This window comes from Populus nigra, chromosome 17 (assembly GCF_951802175.1).
Source record: "Populus nigra chromosome 17, ddPopNigr1.1, whole genome shotgun sequence".
Lineage (NCBI taxonomy): Eukaryota > Viridiplantae > Streptophyta > Magnoliopsida > Malpighiales > Salicaceae > Populus > Populus nigra.
Genome location: NC_084868.1, coordinates 4,216,576 through 4,224,533, shown reverse-complemented (window position 1 = coordinate 4,224,533; position 7,958 = coordinate 4,216,576). Strand labels below are relative to the sequence as shown.

At 39.2% G+C, this 7,958-nt stretch overlaps 1 pseudogene; it reads right to left on the bottom strand.

Annotated features, from left to right (window-relative positions):
* Positions 1-418: 418 nt before the first annotated feature.
* Positions 419-6,330, bottom strand: LOC133677151 (caffeic acid 3-O-methyltransferase-like; annotated as a pseudogene).
* Between the last annotated feature and the right edge of the window lie 1,628 nt (positions 6,331-7,958).

Genomic DNA, 7,958 nt, shown 5'->3' with positions numbered 1-7,958 from the left:
AGATACTGTCTAGAGAACACGTGAGAATGGAATGGCTAGAAAGAAGGCAAAGGATACGGTCAATCATAAAAGAAGCATCATTGTTCTGAGCGGGAAGTTGGGAGGCAGTTGTTCTGAGTGGGAAGTATTTAATTTGTTGGTATATTTTGTTAACTACATTATCCAATTTATAATCCATCTAAAATGTTTGTCTTGCTTACAGGACTACCTTAATGATCTTAATTTGCAATCAGTTCTTGTGACAAGTCCGGTGGATGGTGCTGTGATCTGTCATACTTCGAAAATGTGTTTCGGCCAGGGCACTTGCTGATCAGGTATAGAATCATCTACAGAAAAAACTTGAAGTGGTTTAGGCCTCCTTTTCTGCACCAGAACTTGCTGTGCAGCCAAGTCCAGTCCAATTATGGTTGACTCTTGCTAATCTGCTGATAAATTCAACATTCATTGATTTTCCAATGCATTCAACATTTATCAACTACTGCCTCAACAAAATCCAAGAGCTACACTCACTAGAGATTTGAGTTCTATGAGAATTGATCATCAGCTTCTGAAATGCAACCACATGGGCAATTGGGTAAGCTGATGTAACTACAACAGTAATTATTCACTAATTTTTTTATGAACTCCACTACTGAAAAATTACAAACAAAACAAGCAACTCGAATATGAGAAAATCCAGCTTCCTTTCCCAATGTTTCAAATTCTTTTTCTGTCCTTTCTTTTCCTTGTGGACTCATGCTTGTCATGAACAAATAATTCTGTAGCATGCTTTTAGCTTTAACATTGGTTTCAGGGGTTTCTGGAACTACCATATCCACTACTATAACTTTTCCGTTGTCTGGTAAAGCTTCATAACAATTCTTTAGCAGTTTTAGCAAGTGCTCATCATCCCAGTTGTGAGTTATCCACTGTTTCATTCAAAAATATCATTTCAGTTCCCTAACAGAGGTATGTAGCAAACAAATTGTTAAAACTTCACTAGTATCAAATCTTATTACCTTCATGAAAATGGCATCTCCTCCTTTCGGAATTGTTACGAATCCGTCCCCCGCGACATGCTCAATTCCTACAGAACAAAACTTGTTCAGACTGCTCAATTTTGTACACTTTAAGTAAATGATCAAACAACTGTATCTATGCAGTTTTCCTACTAGTCGCGTTTCAACTTCAAGAATAGGCGAGCATCCTTTTGATTTGTAAGTAATAAGTTAAAATAAAAGATCAAAACAAAAGATCAATACGTACCTGGGTAGGATGGTGAGCTTTCCACAACTGAAGCCAAATCATACTTGATACCCTTAATTGCAGCGTACTTGGTAATGATCATGTTAAGGATAGAACCATTGCCACCACCCACATCCACCAAGCATTTTACACCTTCAAATCCATCATATAAGTCCAGAATTGTCTCCATAAATGTAACGTTGAAACTTTTCATGGAACTGCTGAATAGCTCACAAAATCTTGCATCTTTTTTTAGATATTCTGCAGAATTTATCCCGTGAGCCTTTTCAAATGGAATCCCTCCTTCCAGAACTGCGTCTTTTAAGTGGTACCTGTTGTTATTTCATAGTGAAAGAAGAAGAAAAATCACAAACTAACTATAGCAACAAACAATTCGGCAACAGAAATAGAATATATGAAAAAAGCAATTCTTATGAAGTCTCTTACCACATATCCATCATAACCTTGTCATGAATCATAGCTAAAAAGGGACTCAACGATCCTCCATCCTGGTTCTTGGTAAAGTATTTGGCCACAGGTGCTAATCCATATAACCTCTGGGAATGACCATCCTGAATATTCTTGGTGGACACTGTTGGTGGGAGGAACCACTGGTGGTGGTTTTGAAACACTCAGAGGGGATAAAACACAAAGTTTTATTTCAAGAACACAAGCTTACAAAACACAAAATAAACTTACAACAAGCTTAACAATACACACCCTCTCTTTCTCTCTAGTGTTTCTCTCTATTCTCTCTACTCTCCCACACATAATAACATAAGCTCAGCTTGCTATTTATACATGAATTCAAAACAAGATAATTCAACCTTTCCAAGTGTGAAGGCGGCTGTGGACGGTGGTGTGAAGGCGGCTGGCGGCTGCGGCTGGTGGCTGGTCGCTGGCGGCTGGTCGGTGGCAGCTGGTGGTTGCCTTCCTTGACCATCTAGATTGAGTTTAATATTCAACAAATCTCCCCTTTAAACTCAATCGAGGGATGTAATGCCAAGCATGAACACTTCTCCTTTCAATGCCTTCTCTTTGCTTGTAGCCTTTATCCACTAATTTGGCTTTCGTCTTGTAGACCCTTTTGACACCTATTGCTTTCTTATTTTCTGGTGGATGAGTCAGCTTCCAGGTATCATTCTTCTCAATGACATGCATTTCTTCATCCATTGCTTCTATCTTCTCTTCTGTGATAGCTTTGTTGAAGCTAAGTGGGTCATTATCTGCAAAGAAACAAAATAGAGTTGTATCTTCGATGACTTGCGTGGCATCGTACAACTCGTCAAGATTTCTCATCCTTCTTGGTCCTTCTGACGATGAGGATGTTGCTGCTGGTGTTGATGATGATGATGCTCCTGGTGTGTTCCTCCTGTTGAACACAGGGAATCTGTGTACCGGACTTTGTGGTTCAGCTGCTGGCATAATCACCGGACTTTGTGGTTCAGCTGCTGGCACAATCGGTTCGAACAAGTACTGTTGGTACTTCTTCACCTTCAAGGATCAAATCAATGTTGATCCATTTGCCTGCTTCTTTATCATCATTCCATTCCCAAGATTTATCTTCTTCAAAGATAACATCTCTACTCATAATCACCTTCTTCGTGATGGGATTATACAGCTTGTATCCCATCCTTCTTTCACCATATCCGACAAAGATGCAACTCTCGCTTTTATCATCAAGCTTTCTCCTTCTTGCATCTGGGATCTTTGCATATGCCATACAACCAAAGACTCGTAGATGAGTAACACTTGGTTTGTGACCACTCCATACTTCTTCTGGAATGACTCCTTGCAAACTTCTGGTTGGGCAGCGATTCAGTAGATACACTGCACATGATACAGCTTCAGCCCAGTATTGCTTGGGCAACTTCTTTGCTTTGAGCAGACTTCTTGCCATGTCAAGAATCGTGCGATTCTTCCTTTCAGCTACACCATTCAGCTGTGGTGTATAAGCAGGTGTTGTCTGATGTCTGATGCCTTGTTGTGTACAATAGGCTTCAAAGTCATTTGCTGTATATTCTCCACCTTGATCAGATCTCACGGTTCTGATCATGTAGCCACTTTGCTTCTCCACAATTGCTTTAAAATCTTTAAAACAATTGAATACTTCTGACTTCCTCTTCAGAAAGTATATCCACGTTTTTCTGCTAAAATCATCAATAAACGTGAGGAAGTACCTATTTTGTCCAGTCGACATAGGCGTTATTGGGCCACACACATCTGTGTGCACTAACTCCAGTGGCCTCTTTGCTCTCCAGTTGACTTCTTTGGCAAAACTGGATCTGTGATGTTTGCTGAGGACACAACTCTCACAGACTTCATCTGGATGATCAATGTGAGGCAAACCTTTGACCATCTTCTTGCTTGCTAGCATCTTCAGACTTGTGAAATTCAGATGTCCAAGCCTCAGGTGCCAAAGCCATTCTTCACTGTTGGTGATGGCACTCAAACACCGTGCTGCATCATACTGGATGTTCAAAGGAAACATCCTATTCTTGGACATTTTCACATAGGCCATTAATCTCCCATTGTTGTCTCTAATTGTCAGATGACAATTCTTCGAGTAAAAAGTATAACCTCTCTCCATAAGTTGACCTAAGCTGATCAGGTTCTGCTTTATGGCTGGGACATAATAGACATTGGCGATGTAGCTGGAATCGCCGTTCTTCAACTTGATTGGGATGCTGCCTTTACCTTTGAATGGAACCTTTGAGGTATCTCCAAAAGTAACTAGACCTTGCTTGGTCTCATCTAGATCACTAAATAACTCTCGGTAGCCACACATGTGATTGCTGGCTCCAGTATCTAGATACCATATATTTTCCTGTTTCTCGCCAAGTTCTTGTTGGACAAGAAATGCAGCTTCTTCTCTGTCATCCTTCTCTGCATAGTTGGCTTGTTCACGTATCTCCAATGGAGCTTTCCTTTGACATTCAGTGCTATAGTGCCCAAATTGATTGCACCTATAACACTGGATATTTCTCTTATCACGGTTATTGTAACCGCCTCCTCTTCCTCTAGGAGTGAATGCTTGTTGTCTTTGGCCTCCTCTGGTGGTATTTCTGCCACCTCTTCCTCTGAAGCTTGTATTCCAAGAACCTCTTCCTTGGAATCTCTGGAATCCTCCTCTGGATTGTTGACTTCCTGCTTGAGCACTTGTTGAAGTCTCCCCTTGCTCATATCTGTCCTTGAGAGACAGCTTTGCTTGTAAGGCATGCTCGATGGCCTTATCTCCATTTCGCTTTACAATCTTCTGCTCATGAGCTTGCAAAGAACTCATAAGCTCATCAACTGTCAACTTGTCCACTTCCTTGGACTCTTCAATAGCGACAACAACAAAATCAAATTTTGGATCTAGGGATCTCAAAATTTTCTCAGTAATTCGAGAATCGACGATGGCTTCTCCATTTCTCCTCATCTGATTGACTATCACCATAATTCTTGTGTGATAATCAGAAATAGACTCCGAGGACTTCATCTGCAATAATTCAAATTCACCTCGCAAAGATTGAAGACGAATCTTCTTGATTCTGTCGGCACCTTTGTATTTTTGTTGGAGAGCCTCCCATATGTCTTTTGATGTTTCAGCGGAAGCTATGATCTCGAATGTATCTTCATCAAGACCTTGGTAGATGATGGTCTTTGCTTTGTTGTCCTTCTTTCTGTTGACTTTCAGGGCTTGTTTCTGTGCCTCTTGTAAAGCTTCTTCTTCTTCTTTGGACTCTGGTTCATCATAACCATAGTGTACAATCTCCAAACACTCTTGTGAACCAAGGAATGCCTTCAATCTGATGCACCAACTATCATAGTTGTCTTTGGTCAGCTTCGGGATGAGTGTTTGTGTACTTTCTGTAGTCATTTTGCTCTTTTAATGACTATATCTCCTTCTGGGAGTTGAATTTGGCAAAACGGACACTGTAGATCGATCCGGAATGGTTGAAATAGTCGGGAACCGGTCTGACTTTGTAGAAATCGGGTCAGAAAATGGGTGAACCGGTCCAAAAACCAATTCTGGGCGTCGGGCGGTTCGCTGGGTTGAACCGGGAATATTCTGTGGAATATTCTATCGGCTCGGCTTAGGCTAATAGCGGCTCGGCTTAGCGGCTCGGCTTGAAAAGGGAATATTCTCGGGAATATTCTTCGGCTCGTCTGGAGGCTTGGCTTGAGGCTTGGCTCGGCTTGGCGTGGCGCGGCTTAAACGGCTCAAATATGGCGCGCGTGGACGTCACTCGTCTTCTTCCTCTGGCGCGCGTGGGTGCGACTGGGCTACAGTTACCGGATCTTCAGGCGGCGCGTGTGGATCACCCCGGTGTCCGATTGAGCTGAGTTTTGCGGCAGTGAGTTCGTATGGATGAGTTCTACACGGTGGAATGATCAAAACTTGTTTTTGACAACTTTGAAAATTCGGCTATCTCTGAAAATACCTCTGTTTTCTGACGAACGGGGCTCTGATACCAATTGTTGGTGGGAGGAACCACTGGTGGTGGTTTTGAAACACTCAGAGGGGATAAAACACAAAGTTTTATTTCAAGAACACAAGCTTACAAAACACAAAATAAACTTACAACAAGCTTAACAATACACACCCTCTCTTTCTCTCTAGTGTTTCTCTCTATTCTCTCTACTCTCCCACACATAATAACATAAGCTCAGCTTGCTATTTATACATGAATTCAAAACAAGATAATTCAACCTTTCCAAGTGTGAAGGCGGCTGTGGACGGTGGTGTGAAGGCGGCTGGCGGCTGCGGCTGGTGGCTGGTCGCTGGCGGCTGGTCGGTGGCAGCTGGTGGTTGCCTTCCTTGACCATCTAGATTGAGTTTAATATTCAACAGACACTGAGCAAGAATAGAATGGCTTGCGAGCAGGCAGAGGTTACGGTCTAGCAGAATATGGGCTTCCGGGTTGTTTTATGTGGGAAATTGAGGGACAATATCTGAAGCTGAGAGCAAGGCATCAGGACCAGCCTTTTCTATCATCTCAAACACACCTAGCTCTATTGCTGCTTTCAAAACCAGAGGCAGCACTGATGCACTTGAAAGTTGCATAGCATACTGGAGATGATAGTCTTCCTCATAGGTTGAGGTTGCCATTTGTTTTTGCTTGCAATAGAAAAAGGAAAGGTGTTATTAACCCATCAATATTGCTAGTAAAACTTTCCACGGTGAACTGTATCTCCATCTACAGTAAAAAAACCACCTTCCACGGTGAACTGTATCTCCATCTACAGTAAAAAAAACCACGGCTTTTAGTTTATTTGTTAATAATATAGCTAGAGAACAACATCAATAAAGGTGGCTAGAAAACGCTGATGAGTTGCCATATAATTAAATCCTCTTCTTTTCAACTAATAATATCTCAATATATAAGTCGCTCATGTTCTAAATTCTTTGAGAGACCCCTTCCTCAAGTGAATCCAAAAGATTAGACAAAGGAGATAAGACGTATAACTTCTCCTATTTAAATATATGACCAAGAGGACTCTCTCCTTCTCTAATTTGCATTAAAGAAATCAAAGAGGTTGTCTTCATTGCATACTTTCGAGTTAAAAAAAGAAAAATAAAAAAAGATCTGCTGAAAATGAAACCCTTGAAAACGAATGTTAAGGAATAATTCAAATGTAGGGACTTAATTATATATATATATATATATATATATATATATATATATATATACAACGGATGTTGTGTCTGACATGACACTTGGTGACCAGGAAATACTAGAAATGAACCACACGCAAAGAAAAGGTTCAATTTGAATTATTGCTCATTTATTACTTATTTATCACTTTTTTCTTTAAGAATAAATTTAATATTTAAATCTATATAGTTTCTCTGCCGAAATAATTAATTAAAATTAAAAAAATATAATAAAATATCTAGCTTTTCATTTTAGCAATCAATTAGAAAATTGTGGGGACAAATTGAAATTTAAATGAAATAGTGGGGTTAATGTGTAAATAGTCAAAAAAAATTATTATAAAAACTCACCCTCTCACTCCTTAAGAAGAGCAAAAAAAAGGAGAGAAAAACCTCAATTGTAAAGAGAATTCTTAGGGAAAAACCATTAGAAAGCCCAGGAATTGAAGAGAGATTGTGAATCATCACCCTTAAACACTTAATTAGGAGGGAGAAATGATGGAAAGGAAAGGAAATAAAGAGGGGTTGTCAAGGTAGAAGAGGGAAAAGAATAAGGGACTTGAAAAATTTTGACATTTTAAGATTCAAAAACTAGATTAGTGTTCAGTAAGGTGTTTAAAATCTAATTTAGCAATTTCATGCGAAATGAATAACAATTAAGGTAAAAATCATGAAATTAATGTTAGGATTTATGATAGAATTTTAGAAAAAATGTAAATTGATGATAAGTTGAATCAATTGGGTTAGAATAACTTACAACGGGTGTTAAATTATAAAGAATTAATGAAGAAAACATAGTATCTCTAAAGACATTTATGGCCGGTTAAAGGGGGTGCCAATTAATATATAATGAAAATGTGTTTATTTAAATGAATTGTGATTTATCAATCCATAATTTTCTGTGAGAGATGATTTTAGATGAGTTTAGTTATATTATATAACATAATTGAATTGATTATGTCATTATGAATTGAAAACCTTGAGGATGGTCATAGAACTTACAGTTGAGAATCGTTGTGATTGGTTGATTTTATATATAAGAGAGAAATTAATTGAAAATATACATTTTATCTCATTATGCTATTGTTAGTGT